Genomic DNA, 18,540 nt, shown 5'->3' on the forward strand with positions numbered 1-18,540 from the left:
TAAAAGATAATAGTAAAGAAATTGCAATGAAACGGCTTATCCTGTAACATATGGGAACACCAGAAGTCAGAAATGACTTGATGGCAATTAGCTTGGCTTTTTTTTTTTAAATAAATTGTTGTTATTAGTTGCTGTTGAGCCAACACAAGGTGATCTGCATATGACAGAACATTCTGGTAACAATGACTATGGCTCATTTTTTTATTTTTTTGATGGTGGAGTAAGTTTATTCTTATGTACAGAAAAGTTGGTGTGTACGAGAGAGACAGGTCCTTGGAGAGAGACATCATGCTTGGTAAGGTGGAGGGACAGCGCAGGAGGGGAAGAACCTCTATGAAGTGGATTGATTCAGTGACTGGGGTAATCGGGATGGGTGTGTCAGAGGCCACGCGATTGGCACTGGATACAGCAGGGTTTAGGGCTGTTGTACATAGGGTCGCTATGAGTCACAAACGACTAGACGGCACATAACAACAACAACATCATCATACCTGTTTGGTGAGTTCTTTGGCCTTGGCCTTCTCCAGCTTGGCCATGCGGGCCCCTGACTTGGGCCCCAAGATGTTGCCTCCACAGTGGCGGTGGATCTCATCATATCTGTCATTGTAATTGGTTCTGATGGCTTCTACCAGCTTTGCCAGAGCACCTTCATATTCCGTGTTCAGCTGTGTGAAGCCAACAGTGGTGCAGGTCTTCTGATGGACGAGGCCGCCCAGCCTGGCCTTGCCCTTGATGACGCAGTAGGGAACGCCCAACTTCTGACTCTGACACAAGGCTGGCAGGAAGACCACCAGCTCGATGGGGTCCATGTCATGTGTGATCACCACCAGTTGGGCCTTGTTCTCCACCAGGGTGGTGACTGTATTCACCCCGGTGAGGAGGACAGGGAGTCTCTTGCTGGGGGTGTCTCCTTTGCCAGCAGCCTTCTTCTCAGCCCGGGCCAGCAGCCTCTGCTTCTCCTTCTTTGTCTCTGGTGGGTACTTGTGGGCTAGCTTCAGCAGCAGAGTAGCTGTCTGGTGGTCCAAGGCCTGGATAAACTGGTTAATGGTGGTGGCACCTTGAGTCATTTATAGAGGATTGCCCTCTGCTGCTACAGTCGGATTAACGGGGCCACTTGACAAAGCAGATAAGGTCCCTTTTGGGTTGGATGTCCTGCCCGATGCCAAAGTTTTTGGGTCTTTTCTCGAACAGATGATTCACTACCTTCTTGGCCTTCTGCTTCTTGACCACAGCAGGCACTGGGGCCACCTTCTTCCCATTGGCCTTCTTTCCCTTCGGCATCTTGGGTGGACGGGCGAGAGAGAACAACTCTGGCTCCTTTTTTGAAGGTGTGCAATCCTTGCCAAAAAGCCCACTTAATATTTGCACTGTTTATCTTACTTAATTCTTCCACCATCCCCAGGAGATAGGCACTATTGTTATCCTTACTTCTCCTGTAAGAAAATAGACCATTCAGAAATGATAGTCAGAGAGGTCAGTGAATTGACCCTTATTTGGGCATGGGCAGTGAGTGGAAAAATAAGGATTTGAATCCAGGTCTTTCTGACCCCAAAGGCTCTCTTCTTTCTTAGCCTGAACTAAGGTTTCATCCTCTAGACTCCTTGACTTAACAATAGCATGGCCCGAGAATGTTTTCAGTATTGCATCCTTAGTGGCCTAGTGATTAAGGAATTGGCCTATCAACCCAAAGGCAGGCAGTTCAAATACCCCAGATTCTCCACAGGAGTAAGGTAGGCAATCTTCTTCTGCTGAGATTCACAGCCTCTGAAAATAACGCTGGAGAACGGGTTCTGAGTCTGTTTCAACTCAGTGGCAAGGAGGGTGAGGTGAGGATCTAGAAAGGGTTTGTCGTTGTGTTGTTTACCATTGAGTTGGAACTGACCCATAGCTGCTCCTCTGGTGAGTTTCAGAGGTAGTTAATGGCAATGGAGGAAACTGCCCATTCTTCTGTGAAGCAGCTGGTGGGTTTGAACTGTGTGGCTTCGAGATTGCAGCACGTATTCTTGCCACTGGGTGCTGTTGGGTTGGCTCATAGCAACCTCACATAGAGCAGAATAAAAGCTGCTCTGTCTGGTGCCATCCTCACAATCCTTGCTGTTTGAACCCATTGTTGGGAACACACTATCTTTGAGTTTCCCCCCCTTTTTTGGCCAACTCTCTGCTTTAACAACATGATGCCCCTCTCTAAGAAGTGGTCCCTCCAATTAACACACTCAAACTATAGAAGACAAAGTCTTATTATTCTTGCTTCTCAGGAGCATTCTGACAGCTTCTTGCAAGCCCAGGAGAAGGATATTCATATTTGAATGCAAAGCACACCCACTTCCTGTTGTTTTCTATGCATTTGAGCAAACATCAAGTGTTTCTGCCTCCACAGTCAAGAGGACCTTCTTCATTTAAACCGGGCTTAAGGGCACAAGCAGCCCTCAGAAAGTCCTGCAACGAAAAAACCCTCTTATCCTTCTTCAATTCATTTTGTCTACTTATTTCCCCTCCAGTTCCCCCCTGCTTGTATCCCATGAAATATAGTTAGAGCAACTCCCTTTTGTGAAAGAGACATTTAAGGCTGACTGCAATTTATCCTTAAATGAGGATAGAAAAAACCCAACATTGCATTGTGCCTCCCCAGCTGGTAGTGAATAGGGCAAGAGGTTTTATTTATTTTTATATATGTATATAAAGGACGGCCTAAAATAAACTAAGACCTATCCAGTAAAGACAGCTAGAAGGTATTGTTCTAGGGATCAGCTACTTAGAATTTAACCACTGAGAGAGCTTTGGAGAGAGAAGGCAAATCATTATTTATTGATGTACTCTAAAATTTTCAAAGTGTCATAAAGGAAAACTTGACAAGAGGGAACCTCTTAATAGTCTTGGATGACATTTGCTTGAAATTGGCTTATGGTATTTTCTAGCTCTTGTGTTTCTCTGGTCCTGGACGACTCTGTGAATAATATCTTCCTTTTGGAAGCTTTTCTTTCCTTACATCAGTTTCTTAGTCCTTGGCAAGATTGCTTAAGGGGCTGTGTTCATTTGTAATCCGTGGAAAAGACTCTAACCTCTGCAAGGCTTGCATCACGATGATAGTGTCAAGCAGTTCTACAGACTCTAAATAGAGTAGAGAGAAAACGGTAAAGCATATGCATAAAAAGTACTTGAACACTCCAGGAGGGAAGGTAAGCTTTGGAGGAAGTTTTCCCAGCAGTTAAAAGGTACAGCCAGTATAAATGGCTTGCTGGGAAGCATTGTGGCAGGACTGATCACCAACTGATAGAGGTTTTTTTCTTCTTAGGCACGCAGACTACGTTACCCAGGCTCCCTTACAGTTCAGTGTCACCAGGTGACTGAGTTCTAGCCAATGGGGTGTTCCTCCTACACCCTCCCCCCCCCCCAGTTTAGGAGGTTAGAACTGAGGGGTTTGACTCCAGCACAAAACGTTCCCTCTGCTGCCCTGCAGGAAGGTCTTTGTCTCTTTTCAGCTTCTATTTCTCATTTTCTTGGTTGACCTCATATGACCTGGCATCTATCTTATATAGTTTCTGCTTACTTCTTGGTCTAATCAACTTTTTAATATCTTGAAGTGATTAGCTTAAGACATACCTTACACCTATATGATTCTATTGTTCTTGAGGACTGTCCAGTCTGACCCTCCAGCAAGTTTTCAGAGGCAATTAATTGCTGGAGGAGAGATTGTCTGTCATTCTCCCATAGAGCAACTGGTGGATTTGAACCAAGTGCCTTCGGGATTGTAGTTCAGGTTCTTACTACCAGGCCACCAGATTACCATAACCATAACAACAACATCAACATCTCTATTCTCAAATGGAATCACAGCCCCATATTGAACTTTCTCATGCCCACAAACTATACTAAATAAAAATATAGAAAACAACTTGTAAGAAGAAGGCTTCTGCACCCTCTGTCTTCTTCTAATTTCTTTGATGTCTCTTTTTCAGTCCATCATAAAAAGCCAAATAAAACAAAAATGGCAAAAATACTCGCTGCTATTTCATTGATTTCAGCTCCTAGTGACCTTGTGGGACACAGTGGAACTGCCCATTCAGAGGCTGTCATGTTCACAGGGAGCTCTGGGGCTTAATCCATAGAAAGCTGTGCCGCAACCCAAAGGCCATGTCTTTCTGGACCTCAGATCCACTGTTTGCTCCATGGGAGAAAGAGAAGCAATCCTCAGTCCAACAGTCAGCTGATCATTGCCCAAGTAACTAATTACACCTATAGTGAACGGAAAGAAGCCCTGGCGCGATGCAGCAGGTTAAACATTCAGTTATGTGAATGTTGTGAACAACGAAAGGTAGTTTGGACCCACCAGCCATTCCATAGGAGAAAGATGGCAGTCCACTTCTGTAAAGATTCTCATACTCCACTCATTACGTAGAGTCAGAGTTGACTCATGCCTCATCTTCAAATGGGTTTTCAAAGCTGTGAATTACCAGATTGCCCATCTTGCTCTCACGGATTATCATGTGGATCTGAACCATACCTAGACTGACATCATTGCTCTTCAGCACTCTGGAGAGGTCCATGACAACAAATTTTCCCAGTGCAATTAGTCTTTTGATTTCCTGACTGCTAGTGTTAAGAGTGTTGATTGTGGATCTAAGCAAACTGTGCTTGCTAACAACCTCAATCTCTTTTCCATCTATTGCTCTCACAGATTATTGCTTTTGGGGTGGCAGGCAAATCCTTATCATTAAGCCCCCAGAGCTCACTTGCATACCCGTAGCCTAGCACATAGCCTGGACACACACTGGATTCTCAATACATGTTCACTGAATGCATGATTTGCAGAGTTTTGCAGACTCCCATAAAACTGGAACACACAGGTGGACAGAGGGGAGTCACTACAAAGCCAGCCTTCTCAGTGGCTTCTTCCTCACTGGCCTGCCTGACCAGTAGAGACACAATCTTTGAGTCTTAAGCAGAGAACACAAGCTGATGGTTTGCGTGCCAAGTCCAGCTCATCTGGGTATTTATCCTTTACCGTGTTTAGAAATGAGCATCTACCGCCAGCATTTTAAAGTCCGTAAAATTTCACATTCCGAACCACATTTCCTGCTGCTTTTTAAGAAGCAGACGATATGAGTGTGCTGGACTTGATTCTGGCTTTGGAAGCATTTGCTAGCCTTCCATAAACTCATCGCTCTTGGGGGTGATTCTGACTCATAGCGACCCTGTAGGATGCAAGAGAATGGCTCCAAAGGGTTTTCAAAGCCATAATCTTTACTGAAGCAGACTGCTGGCTCTTACTCCTGAAGAGTGGCTGTAGGGCTTGAACCATCAACTTTTTAAATTAACATCAGAGTATCCATCTCTTTATCTAGGACAAGTGCCCTCCAGTTTACCTTAGACCCTGTCAGATTCACTCTGGCCCTCATTTAGGTCCCATTCTGACCTGTGAGCTTGCAACTTCTATAATTGTCCTTTTACCCACCTGTGAATTCATTTATTCATTCAACAGACATTTAAATGTTGGTGAAAAATGAGATTCCGGGAGAATATTGCTTGCTTTGCCAATGCAAAGGCCCGTGGTTTGAACTCTGCAGAAGAAAGATAGGTGATCTCCTTCTGTGTGGTTTACAGCCTCTTAAAATCCACTGAAGGGTCAGGGGTTGAAGGGTGGGTGGTATGAGTTGGTTTTACATGATGTAACAACAAGAAAATATTACCCATGTTCCCCGATGGCAAGAAGTTATAGTTGTTGTTGTTGTTGTTGTTAGATGCCGTTGAATTGAGGACGACCCATAGCGATCCTGTGAACAACAGATGTGAACCCTGTCCCCATTCCCAAGAAAAGTATTTAGAAGTTACAGGGGGTTATGTAAAAAGTAGCACGAAACATAGACTAACCTTAAAACTATTATTTATAGAACAATGCAATATGAAGCATAGATGATGCCATATATATGAAAAAAGCTTAGATCTAAAAAAAGAGAGAACAGTTGAAGTTCTGATTAAAGTGTTCATGGGAGAAGTATTGTGATGGTTAATATTGTGCCCTCAGTGTAATGTAACTATCCTAACCTCTGTGCTGCTAAAGGGAGCTCTGGTGGCTTAGTACTAAGGAGTTGAACTACCAACCCAAAGGCTTGCAGTTTGAATCCAGAAGAAAGAGGGACCATCTTCTCCTATGTGAGTTCGTGCCTCTAAAAACCCACTGGAAGGTCACCTATTGTATCTGTTCTGACTCACTGGTACACAATGGCAACAATAACAATGGGATACTAATGAGGCAAGACTAGAGGTTGTTCTCTAAAGATATATTCAGCCTGACTTGATGAAGGGGCGCTCTCCTGTGCCCTGCTTTGAGTAGATGTTTGATCTCTATGGCAAGATATTTGGTCTCTATGGCAAAGCTATAGAGCTTTTTGTCTGATCTTGCATCTGGCCTTGGACTTGATCCTGTAGTCTTTGACTCTGATGACCTGACCTTGGATTCCTCAGCTTCTGAAGTCTCCTCTCTCTGACACTTCTTTGGCTTTACTGCAGTTGGTGGTCAATGACCTTCTGGACTTTGTGGGCTGATGATCCGGGTTCATTAGCCTCCCCTAATGCTCCTCTCTTGAGGTCTGACCCACAGCCCTGGAACTTGCCAGCCTGCAAGCATTTCCTCAAAATCTCTCTATCTCAGCTTCATTGGTTTTGCTTCTCTAGAGAAGCTGACCTGTCACACATAAGATCTAAACTGAGCCTTCATAAACTGGTAGGAAATGGAGAGGAAGGAAGCAGCCAGGAATAACTACATGGTGGTCACCAGCGTGGGCATTAGGGTCAGACAGATCTAGGTGTAATCTGCCATCTTTGAACCACTGCAAAGCATGACATTGAACCTGTTTAAGCCTTAGTTTCTTCACCTGTAAAATGGGGATATAGATCTCTTTTATACATGTTTGTAATGAGAATCAAATAAAGCAATGCCCCTAAGACACTTAAACTACTACACATTCAATAAATGGGATATAATAAATAGTATTTTGAAAGGATATGTGAATAATAGAGCCCTATTAGAATGTAAATACTTTATCATGGTATTATACTTTTTAATGATATTGTACAATTCTATAGCATTTGTATTGAATTCTCTCTTCGCCCCTAGATCTGTTCTCCTCCTTTCTCATTTCTGCTGTGTTCTCTGGGAAGTTGGACTGTCCAGATGGCATCATCCAGTCTCCCTTGGCTTCTGGCTTCTTTCTGGGTCATCCAAGGGGAGGCAAAGGGCAGAAGATTAGAAGAGAAAGACTGGGTATTACCATTCCTACTCCCCTGTCAACTCCCTTCCCACAGGCTGGGCTTGACAATAACTGTGTCCTTCTACTTGTGGTGACATCTCTTGTCACAGCCTTGCCAGGCTCTGGCATGTGACACACTGCTTCCCCCACCATGTCCCTTTAGCCTTCATGATGGCAACAGTTTCTTGTAATTTCTAGTCTCTGGGGACCTCACTGTCCCTTTTACAGCCTCATTAACCCTTCTCATACCTCCATAAGTAGTCTTTTCATCAGAGTGTCTTCAAATAGCCCCTTGAATATGCCAGCTGAGACCTTGATAGGTAGTTTGTAGCTTCCAAAGTATTTTTGCATTCTTCATCTCCGAGATGCATGATATCTTTATGAAGTGGGTAGGGTCATGTTCATAGGGTCAGCAATGAAAAAAAAATTAATCTGAGAGACCAAGGAACTTGCCCGGGTTGGTCTCCTGTCTCCTCTTTGGTACTCTCACCATTGAAGACGATTGGCTGTGTCTGTCTTGCACACCGCTGTGTTCAACAGCATAGTAATACTCAGTGAATGTTTGTTTTTTTAACAGAACAAAACAAATAGAAACCAAGATGCATATGCTGTCGTTAGGTGTTATCAAGTCTGCTCCAGCTCATAACAACCACATGTACAACAGAGCAGAGTCCTGCTCAACCTGGCGTCATCCCCACAAGCTCTGCTCCTCACTGCAATCACTGTGTCAATCCATCTCCTTGAGGGTCTTCCTTTTTTAACCCCCTCTCTGACCCTCTGCTTTTCCAAACATGATGTCCTTCTCCAGGGACGACCCCTAACTGATGACATGCCCAAAGTAGGTGAGGCAAAAATCTCACCATCCTGCAAAAGACATGGAAAGACTTTTCACAGAGCAGGACGTTCGGATGGCTAACGGACACATGAAGAAACACTCAAAATCCCTGGCAGTCAGAGAGATGCAAATCAAAACCACAATGAGATACTATTTCACTCCAGGAGCAGTGGCAAAGTTTAACAGGACAGCAAGCAATAAATGTTGGAGAGGATGTGGCGAGATAGGAACTCTCATACATTGTGGATGGGATTGTAAAATGGTACAGCCCACTCTAGAAGGCAGTTTGGTGTTTCCTCAAAAAGTTAAACATAAAAATGTCTTATGACCCAGTCATTCCACTGCTAGGAATATACTGTGAGGAAAATAGAACGTAGACACAGATGGAGATTTGTATACTGGTGTTCATAGCAGTATTATTCACAATAGCAAGATAATGGAAACAGCCCAAATGTCCATCAACACATTAATGAATTGAGAAACTGTGATACCTTCGCACAATGGAAATACTAGGCAAAGGAGCAAAGATTTCAGAAGATGATATATAACACGGGGGAGGCTGAAGAGCGTTATGCTGGGTGAATCAACTCAGTTTCCTCAAGACAAATACTATTATTATAAACATAGAAGGATGACTAGTGAGATGTGTATCAAAATCCAAAAGAAGGTGAGTAGGTAAGGGGGCAGAGGGTGGTGAGAGGAGGGAATCATGGGGTCATAGAATTTGATGGATGGAGTATTGGAATGAAGGAATTAGGAAAGATCCAGTGGGGACCTGAAAAGATAGGGTAATGGTGTGGATAGATCAATGGTGATTAATTTTATAAAACAGTATATTGGAATGATGTATGAAACACAATGAAGGAAAGTGTGAAACTCAATGTATATGAATGAAACACTATGTGTGTGAATTTTGTATGCAAACCAATATAAAAGAAAAAAAATCATAATCTGTGCTTCTAAGGAGCACTCTGACCATACCTCTTTGAAGACAGATTTATTTTGTTCTTTTGCCAGGCCATAATATATTCAAGAGTCCAGCCAAGACCACAGTTCAAAGGCATCAAGTCTTCCCTAATGGAAGGTGCCTGGATGCCCCTCGACTGCACCTTGGATAGGGTAAGTACCAGTGTATACTTGTTAAAGCTGAATGAATGAATGAATTTGAAGTTTGAATAGAGTTGGAATTTGGAATTTGAAATGAATTTGGACTTTGGAGGGGGAGCACCACAGTGGTAATGTAAGCATTGGGCATTTAATGTGTGCAGATCCCAGAAGGTCTGCACACCCAGAGGTAGACCCCATCTGCTTCTCTGTTTATTAGGCCCTCACCTTGCCTTTTCTACTCCACCACTTGTACTCTCTGGAACAGGCAACTTGCCAGATCAAACTGTGCTAACTTCATCCCCGCCTGGCTCCCTGCCCACTCCCTGACACCTGCGCCATGATAAAAATAGAAATTGGTTGGCAGATGTTAAACAGTTGGATCTCACCGAGGCTGGCAGCTGGTGGCTAAGGAGGCTGAGGTCTCTGTGTCTGGGCTGCCCCTGGAGGATTTGTCTCCCTGCAGGGACACCTCTATGAGCTCTGAAATTCAGTCACTGGTCCATCAGACAGGCCTCCACTAACAGCAGCACCCTGGAAATGGGAATGAGTGCTGGAGGGTTGGATGTTGCCATGGCTGTCTCTTCAAAATACGTGTGTGTAATGATGCAATGTGGCCAGTTCTATAATAATCCCTCATAATCTGGTGAGCCAAGCAGTTGTAAACGTTTTTTCGTGCTATAGAGTCAGAACTAGCTCACCCTCCAGCAGTTTTTCTAAAACCATAATCACATAGGACCAGATTACTCTTTTCCTGAGGAGCTGCTGGTGGATTCAAACCATGAGCCTTTGGTATCGCAGTGCAGCTTCTTCCCACTATGCCACCAAATCTTGTAAAATCCTTAATCTCATTGCAGTCCTGAAGTCTGATAGAAGAGGAGTTTCCCTAGAATGTGACCTGTATCATCTTTTCTAAAAATTGTGATTTGGGTGAAAATTTACAACAAACAGAAAATTTTGGCAAAAGGAAAGACAACATGTAGTAGAGGGTTGATTAGACATTGGAATGAATGAATGAATGAATGACATTAATCAATGCAGTGAGTGTTATAAAAAAAATTACCTCTGAGTGATTGAGTGATAAACTAAGGTGATTTATAAACCTTCCCTCAAATAAAGAAAACTTATCAAACAAATTTGTTTTCCAATCATTCATATGCATTCATTTTAGAACACCAGTTATAATCTCCACAGCATAGTCGCATTCTTCTCATTTCCTGCCTGTCATTCTCCTTTCCACTAATCCCTTTATCCTACCCCTTTCTGGCTTCTGGGCTCTGTCCAGGGACAAATGTTGCTCTTTTGACCTTAGACGCTTGGTTGATTTTTCTACGGAGTGAGTTATTCCCTTTGTTGTTGTGTGCCGTAGAGTCAGAACCAATACATTGCTGACCCTCCAACATATTGTTTAGATGAGAGTTGAGCCATGGGAGTGAGTGTGTTCCAGGTTTGAAGGGCCCTGCATCACTTTTGCCTTAAAGACAGATGATAGGAGAGAGAAACTAACAGAGTAGGGGGATCTCAGTCTCACCAAACAAGACTGCCCAGGAGTGGAGCATGTCTGTTTGGAATCAGGTCTCTATGTTGGGAAGCTCCTTGTTACTGAGGCAGGCTAGAACAGCAAACATACACATGCTGAAAGAAACACAGACCTTCTTCCAGAACTGACTGAGAAAAGAGCCTTCCTCTCAAATGGGCACTTTGAATTTGAACTTCCAGTCTTACAAACCATAGGAGAATACATTTCTATTTCTTGAAGTTGTTGCCTTGTATGAACTCTGCCGTGGCAGCACTTGGTAACTAGGACACATGTCAGTCTCATTTTATTATTTCTTTTCTGCTATCAAATGGTTCTTTCTAAGATTAACAGGAACAAGTGCAAGCAGAATGCTCCTCAGAAGCAAAGATGGGGAGACTTCATCTCACGTACTTTTAGGCATGCTGTCAAGAGGACTGAGTCCTTGGAGAAGTACATAATTTTTGGGAAGGTAGGTCATTGAAAAAGAGGAAGACCCTTGAGGAGTCAGATGAGCATAGCGGCTGCAACAGTGAGAACCAAAGCCCAGCAGAGATGGTGAGGTGGGGTCAGAGTGTCCATCTGTTACACTCAGGGTCTCTATGAGTCAGATCTGACTCTGGCACCCAACAACAACAACAACAACAATAAGAACACATCAGACATCAGAAGGACTTCTGGTGCTGCCTGGGTGATGTTGATATTTGAGTAGATACTTCCTTGGTCTGAATATCCTCTCTACCTTCTGGATGGTGTGTCCTTCCACCAGCTCCCTGTGCCTTTCATGTGTCCCTGGATCCCTGTAGAGTTTCCTGTTTGGCTTTTGTCCTGGTGACAACTCACTGCATTACAAATTTCAAAGTCATCCCACCTTGTCTACCTTGTCCACCTCATGCCACTCTAAGAAGCCTCAGGGTACAGCTTGCTGTTGAAAATGCTCAAATATCCTCCAGAGAAGTCTGCCCACTTTAGAGAAAAAAAATATTTTTTTCTCTCATTACTGATGAGTCAGAATCAACTCATAGCTGACCCTTTAGTGAATTTTCAGAACCTGTAAGTTGCACAGGAGGAAATTGCCCATCTTTCTCCTGAGGAATGCCTGGTGAATTCAAACCTATCTTTTGGTTGACAGCACAACTTCCTACCCACTAGACCATCAGAGCTTATACAGAGATATATACATTCACATATAAAACAGTTAAACACACTACTGCTAACTGAATGACTGGTGGTTCAAATCCACCCAGAGTCTCTATGGGAGAAAGGCTTGGTGATCTATTTCCATCAGTACTGTTGTTGTTGGTGTATGCCTTCAAGTTGCAACCAGCTCAAAGCTGACTGGTTCCAACTTGATGGCAGACAACACCACTACCACCACCACCACACAACAACAACAACAACAAAAATGGTTTGCATAGTTGTTGTTGTTGGGTACCATTGTTATTGTTGGGTACCATTGTTGCTGTTGTTCTTCCGCAGAGCAATGGTAGATTCGGACTGCATCTATTTGAGATTGCCCATCTTTCTGTTGCAGAGCAGCTGATGAATTTAAATCACCTGCCTTTAGGTTGACAATGCAACTCCTCACCTGCTAGGCCATGAGAACTCCCTAGTCTTTCTCTGGAGGGTAGGAAATGGATGGTAATAGAGAAAGAGGGGATTGGGACAAACCCAGTAGGAGGTAATTGATGTCATCAACATGATGAATGATGGTGGTCTAATTTGGGATGGTTGTGGTGAATGGCAGGGGCATAGGCAGATGGGAGAGTCTTCCTATAATAGAGGAGCCATGATTAAGACACTCATTGGGTGAGAAGGTCATGAACCAAGAGATATCATCTAAGTTTCTGGCTGGCAGAAACTCCATGTGTTCTCATCTCCATGAGATTAGGAACACTGCTACTGTGCAATCATTGGAGAAATAAAACATGATATTATTTTGGATCAGAGCATTTGTCTAATTAAAAATCCAACCAAATCCATCTCATCTCTTCTTTGAGAGTTAAAATAAGCTTTTCAATTGTTTTTCCCAAATATTTTCTTCATCTTGCCAATCCTTAGAAGAAAGATGGACATTCTTCTCCTGTAGAGATTCACAGTTCCCAAAACCCAACAGGAGAGATGCCATCAGCCTGACTTGACTTAATGGCATGAGGTTTGGTTACTATATTTATATAAATATATATTAGGGAGCTCTAGTTGGCCTAGTGCTAAGAAACTGCACTGCAGGTGAGCTCTGGTGGCCTAGTGGCAAGAAGCTACACTGCAATCCAAGAGGTGTCCAGTTCCAATCCACCAGGCGCTCTGCTGGAGAAGGACGGACAATCTCCTCCTGTACCAGTCACATCTGATCTGATGGTACACACACAGAGTTAATAAAATAAATAATATTTTAAAAAAGCAACTGCACTGCAATCCTGGAGGCAAGTTGTTTGAATCCACAAGTTGCTTTGTGGGAGAAGGATGGACAGTGTCCTTCTGTGTGATTAACAGCCTCTGGAAACCTGCAGGAGGATCAGTAATGGTTCCGTTCCAACTTGATGGTACACAACAGGTGGCCTAGTGGTAAGGAACTGCACTGCAATCCCGAAGGCATGAGGTTTGAATCCACTAGGTCCTCTGCAGGAGAAGGATGGGCGGTCCCCTCCTATGCGATTCACAGCCCCTGAAAACCTGCAGGAGGATCAGCTCTGTTTCTTGGTTTTTTTCCTTATGAAATAAACACTGCCCCCCCCCAAAGAAACAAACCAAATGACAACAATAAAAAATTAAAATCCATTACTGCCCTTAAGTAGATTCTAAACTTAATGTCACAACTTAATGTCTGAGCTATAGCTTTAGAGTTCATCTAGCTTCATGGATCCAGAAAGTCTGGATTCCATGAGAATTTGAAATTCTCTTCATGTGCGATATTCTTTTGGTTTTTCCCCTTTTTATTGTGATCTGAGTGAAAGTTTACAGAGCAAACTGACTTTCCATTTAACCATTCATACATAGTGTGTTTCATGACGATAATGAGAGTCCCCACACCGGAATAGGACTTTATCCATTTCCCCAAGTGTTTCCTGATTTCCTCCATCCTTCTTTCCCCTCCCTCCTTGCCTTCTGAGATTTATCCTTGGACAAATGTTGCCCTTTGATCTTGGATGGTTGTTTGTTCTAAGGCGTGTGTCCTCCCTGATGTGTTGGCACACTCAAAGCTTCCAGTTGAGCAAATTGTTCACGTGGACATCCTCCTGCATTTCCAACCACTCGCTTGCCCAAATGCCCCCTCCTCACCTTTTGCCTTGTGTAGCATAAGTAGCGCTGTGCAGAACTTTGGACAGATGCAATCTATGGGAGGCAAACATGAATTTGGTTTAGAATGCTCCTTTTTTTTGCCAGTGGCTGCAGTTTTCTATCAACTACTACCCAGTGGAACCTTTTGAACATATGGCATCCACCCCCATGCCTCTCTTGAGTGCCTTCAGGACACTTGAGATGTATAGATAAATAAGACACAGCCTTTGTCCTCAGGAAACTCACAGTCTCCTGGGAGAAACAGGTTGCACACAACTAATCAAAATACAGTGTGAATATGATGATACAGGAGTGGAGCGACATATTTTCTCCCTCCATGTGCACCTTCCGGTGCCATATACGAAGGCTGGTGTAACAGTAGGATACACAGAGTCATTTAGCATAACAGTGCATAGGGGATGAACTAATAGGAGGTGAATGTTGGCAGTGTGGTGGATCAGCTTGTTGGTTTCTGTTAATCCATTATGAGGGAGCTCTCTACTCAGAGGATTTGGGCTTTCCTCCTCTATCCCTCAACCTCCAGCCCATCAGTGGAACAAGAGGAGGAGCTCAAAAATTGTACCTGGGACTGAGCATAAAAGGGAAGTTATGGTCAGATTAAGATGAGGGTTCTGGAGAAAGGAGAAGAGGATGAGGGTGCGAGTAGAAGGAACTTCCACTCCCTGAGCCATCATCAGGAATTAAGTTCCCTCTCTCCATAGCATCTGGAGTGGCTTGTTGGTGGTGACATAAGGTTGAACTAGAATAAAGAAACAATTCTAAAATACCCATTCTGTAGTGTGGAAGGATTAGAACATATCCAAATCCCAAGTGAGTAACTGCTTGTATGGATGTTGCCTAGTCTTATACTACTACCTATCAGGTTGTCACACTGTGGTGACTTGTTTGTGGCTTTGATCTTAGAGGCTGTGTCATGTGTCATTTAATAGCAGTGTCACCTGTGGTGGACAGGTCTCAGCAATACTTCAAATCAAGGTTATGAAATACTGTCTTTTGAGTCTAAAGTGGAATACAGATGGGTTACCTTTATTTGCTTGTGGACTTTATAACCATGAACATTTGTTACATAGCTCTGACACTATGCCAAGCCCAAGGGAAACATCTAAAAGGATGACTCAAACTCCTGTCCTCATGGAGTTTATCCTCAGCAGAGAAAGCAGCATCCGCAGTTAGAATTGCAGCGCTGACTCTAAGCCATTGTGTTTTGATTCTCTTTCAGTTCTGCCCTGCAAATAGATTTCCTTTAAGCTGCATCCAATTTCTTCCAGGCCACAGTCTGCTGGGCCCCAGCTCATTTGACTAGGCTCCCTGGGGATTATTGATTGCTCGGACATCTGGATGTGTTGCGATTCCAAAACTCCAATGTCACTCCTGGAGGTCAATTAGTGTGTGGACTGGATCTTTGCAGCCTGATAATGATTGCAGATTTCTGATTTATCATCTCCGTGTCGCTGGCTGAAGGTGGCTGTAAAAGATGCGGTCTGTACCTCAGCCACCGCAGAGTCCTCATTAAATTCACAGTCCTCCTCATTGATTAACCCTGCCATTTCCCTTTTCTTAGGAACTTCCATCTCTCCACAAACCTTGCTGCCAGGATTCTGTTGAAAAAGTCTTTGTCTTCTGGACGACTCTTTCCTTCCTCTTGAGATGCCAAATGTTGTTATGTGCCGTGGAGTTGAGTGCAACTCATAGTGACCCTGTGAACAACAGATCAGAACCCTGTCCTGTCCTGTGACCTGCTCATTATCTCTGACACACCTAAGCCTATTGCTGCAGCCACTGTGTCTGTCAATCCACCTTGTCAAGGATCCTCCTCTCTTTCACTGGTCCTCGACCTTTCCAAGCATGATATCTCTTTCTCACAACATTGTCAAAGTATGTGGGGTGAAGCATCCTTGCCTCCAAGGAGCATTTGGGCTACCCTTTCTCCAAGAACTATCTGGTTTTTTTTGGCAATCCATTTACTTCTCCATAACACCACAACTCAAAGGCATCAACTCTTCTTTTGTCATCCTCATTTATCATTTAGTTCTTAGATGCATAGCAGGTGATTGGAAAGACTGGCTTGAATCAAGTGCACCTTCGTCTTTAACCTGACACCATTGCCATCGAGTATAGTGAGTCTATGAACAGCAGATCTGAACCTTGCCTCATCCTGTGTCATCCTCACCATCTCTGACATGCTTGAGCCCATGTTTTTACTGACTGTTTCAGTCCATCTTGTTGAAGGTCTTCCTCTCTTTCTCTGATCCTTGTCCCTCATAATTTTCAAACAGAACAAGTTGTCCCCAGGTGGACAGGCAGCATCTCTTTCTGTGACACATAAAGTTGCTGTCTTGATTATCTCATGCTGCTGTAACAGATACCCCAAGTGGATGGCTTTAACACAGAGACATTTATTCTGTTACAGTTTAGGCGGCCCAGAGTCCACATTCGTGATACTGGCTGTTGGAGAAGGCCTTTCCTGTGCCTCCTGTCTCTGGAGTTTTTCCACTGTTAAGAAACGAGATTGAAAGTATGCGCTCCACTCCTGGCAATTCTTTATTGGTGGGACTGAGGTCTCCCTTCCTGTGCTTGCTCTTCTCTCCTTTTCTCTCTAATGAAGCAGAAGGTGTTATGGACCACTCCTCAAGCAAACTCACCTTATATTGGATCAGGGCTATGATGGTGTTAATGGTGGTATTATCTTACATCCTTGTGAGCTCTGGTGGTTTAGTCCATAATGTGCTATGTTGCTAACTGAAAGACGGAGTTTCCCGCAGGATGAATCCACTAATTTCTTCTTGGGGAAAAAGATGAGCAGTTGCTTCCCGTTAAGATTTCCATGCACCTTCACCCTTGAGTCCGAATTGATCCATCACAGACCCTCCAGTTGGTTTTTAGCAGCTGTAAATTGCACAGGAGAGGAGGATTGATTGCCCACCTTTTTCCTTCCTAGCGTGGGTGGATTTGAACTGCCAGGGAAGTTCCACCTTTGTGTTAGCAGCTCAACTCCTAATGGACTATGCCATCAGGACGACTTGTGATTAATAACAGTGAGTTTGAAATTTTGAGTTATTGCACTCTTAATCCTTTCACTTAACCACTACTAAACGAGACTAGTGCTGTTATATCTGGAGGAATACCCTTCCACTCTGCACATCACTCTTTGTCACTGTGCTGCGTAATGTAACCTGGGTTTGCTGTGATGCTAAACCTTGTGCCATGGTAATATCAGATACCATAATGGTTACCCATTGTGGACAGTGTTTGGTGGAGCTCCCAGTTGTAAAACAGGTTGGAAAGCAGGAGTGGCATCCATTTCCTAAACCACATGCCTCTGGGAGCTCTATGAATTTGGAGAAACAATGATAGCTATGGTAAGACATTAGGTCTTGTCTTAATAGAATCACTATGAGTCGACCTCAACTTGAAGGCAATCAACAACAACAATCCTTTCACAGCTTTTTTTTCTTCCTTTTTTTAAATTAAATTTTATTAGTTTCAATGAACATTCACAGGGATTCTGGGCTTTCACTCCTTCATTGCCGCACCGATCTCTCTACCCTCCTCCCCAGTTTGTTCTTCCCCCCCATCCGAATGTCTGTTTTAATTGTCCAATTGCCACAGTGCTTGTCAAAGTCAGTTCTAATCAATCTCCTTTGTCGGTGTGTCCTTTGCCATTCCCTATCACTCCTCCCTGAGAGAGACTTCACCCTGAGTCATAAGGAAAAGGGGATGGCGTATTCTCTTAGCTATTTCCTGCTGAAAAGGGACGCTGTGGGTTTCAGGGTGAAGATCTTCTCTCACTACTCTAAAGGGCCCCTTTGGCAGTAGGAAACACATAGACTATGATGGAGATTGATTTTGGAATTTAGATGCACTCTTATTGATTGTGCTTGGCCGTACATGTTCATATCCTTGAAGATGTATCATGGGGGTGTTGCAACCTAGAAGACACAAATTTGACTAACAAGTACATGAGTCCAAAATTATGCAAAAGTAAAAGAAAAGATTCTTTCATTGTTTTACAAACCCTCCCCCAGGTCCCCTCCACCATGTAGCCCTCGCTCTAGACTCCTGTGATGACAGAAATACCTAGTCACATCTCTCTTTTAAACAGCTTTCACCGCTTTTTGATTCATCAGATTATGGATGATCATTACGTTGCTTCCACATTACATCATTACAGATACATATTTTTCCACGATGGTCATCAGGAATTGGAGTTGACTCAGTGACAACCTGCTGTGCATTGGAAAGCTGGACTAAGGATGACAGAAAAATTGATCCCTTTGAGCTGTGGTGCTGGAGAAGAGTCTTGCACATACCATGGACCACCAAGAAAGAAATAGTTCTGTCTTGGGGAGGGTAAAACCAAGTTGCTCCTTGGAGGCAAAGACTTTGAAGCTTTCTCACATACTTTGGGAAAGTGGCCAAGAGAGACAAGTCCTTGGAGAAGGACATCCTGCTTGGAAGGGTGGAGGGACAGCACAGGAGAGGAAGATCCCAGATGAGAAGGATTGTCACAATAACTGGGGCAATGGGATTAGGTGTGT

At 43.6% G+C, this 18,540-nt stretch overlaps 1 pseudogene; it reads right to left on the reverse strand.

Moving 5' to 3' along the window:
• Positions 1-485: 485 nt before the first annotated feature.
• On the reverse strand, positions 486-1,281 carry LOC102858509 (annotated as a pseudogene).
• Positions 1,282-18,540: the final 17,259 nt, after the last annotated feature.

This window comes from Elephantulus edwardii, unplaced genomic scaffold, assembly GCF_000299155.1.
Source record: "Elephantulus edwardii isolate Elephantulus edwardi_28Jun2011 unplaced genomic scaffold, EleEdw1.0 scaffold00089, whole genome shotgun sequence".
Taxonomy (NCBI): Eukaryota; Metazoa; Chordata; class Mammalia; order Macroscelidea; family Macroscelididae; genus Elephantulus; species Elephantulus edwardii.